Here is a 1303-nt window from a genome sequence, read left to right on the forward strand (position 1 = left end):
AGTAATCAACACTGATCACTAGTTTGATACAATAATTTAATAAATTGCTTATGTGATTTTTTACAACCTAAACAACAATGCAAGGTTGGTTTTTTTTTTTTCTTTGTTATTAGTAGTGGTGATGCTCATTATGTGAAGATGGGGAAAAAGAGGTGTGTCTGCCATACATGATAACTCCAAAACATCTTTGGCAAGTTCAGGTAGGTAAGTTCAGTTTGCTGTCAGCAGAGGGCAACATAGGCCTCATTAGTGAATAAAAGCAAAACTAATTCTTAAAAGATCATATTGACTTCTCAGACACTGAAACCAAACCTCACCGTACACCTGTACATTTGCTGTAGAACCAAAGTTCTAGAACTATTAATCTTTTACAAATTCATTTGGAATGCCTGCGTAAAACATATGAAATAGAAAAGCACTCCAATAAAGGTAATGACAAATACCTTTTCTTTGACTAAAATATATCAACTTTTAGGTGTTTATACTCCTTAATCTGATCTTCATTATATCCAAAAGCTGTTACCCTGTTAAGTTTTACATTTTCTTTAACCCTGTGTATACTAATAGCTCCATTTGTTATCCAGAAGACTAGTGGGTTACACCAGAAATAATGCAGTACCATGTTGAAAATCAGAAGTTTTACAATTTGTTGTTGTTGATGATGTTCTCCATTAGCCTTGACACTCTTTTATCCCATTTGGTGTGTCTCACAGCCTCTCCCTAGCTGTGTTTGCTCGAGAAGAGCCGTAACCGAGGCTGCAGTTTAAATTCACGTGAGTAGAATCTACTTTTTCATCAGTCCCACGGCTGAGCAGAGCCAAAGATCTTTTCCAGCTTTCCCAAGCAGAGCACTCCCAAAGCCCGGCTCCCAAGGCCTGTGTCCAGCTCCCGCTCCAGCAGCGCGGCGGACGCAGGCGGGCACCAGGGAAAGGCCGTGCCCGGCACAGGGGTCCCAGGGCTGTATCCCGGTGCATTTTTTCATCCCCTGGCCCTGTGTACCAGAACACAGCAACGCCCAAAACGTGCCGGCAGCCTCAGCAGCACCTCTGCCTTCACACTGAGGCTGCTCGGGAAAGCAACTGTTTCCCCGGCTGTCGGGTGCTTTCAGCCCTGCAGTGGGCCCGGGGGACAACACAGCACCTCACACTGAAAATGCCGCCCCCACGGCCGCCTGACAACGGGACGTGGCTTCTCTGCCCAGGGGCAGCTCCCGCCCCGGGCCCCCGACAGCAACGAGCGGGGCTGCCCACGAGTGTCCGCAGCGGGCCGCTCCGCCGGGGCTCACCAGGAGCCGCGGGCCAGA

At 47.7% G+C, this 1303-nt stretch overlaps 1 protein-coding gene across 1 annotated transcript in view; it reads left to right on the top strand.

The window, feature by feature from the left end:
* The first annotated feature begins 956 nt into the window (after positions 1-956).
* TCEANC (transcription elongation factor A N-terminal and central domain containing) overlaps positions 957-1303 on the top strand; it is a 16815-nt gene continuing 16468 nt past the window's right edge. Inside the window, exon 1 of the mRNA XM_026863517.1 lies at positions 957-1258. The gene's annotated coding sequence lies outside the window, so the exon portion shown is untranslated. The remainder of the gene's footprint in view (positions 1259-1303) is intronic.

This window comes from Athene cunicularia, assembly GCF_003259725.1.
Source record: "Athene cunicularia isolate RWA chromosome 1 unlocalized genomic scaffold, athCun1 chr1_part1, whole genome shotgun sequence".
NCBI classification, from domain to species: Eukaryota; Metazoa; Chordata; class Aves; order Strigiformes; family Strigidae; genus Athene; species Athene cunicularia.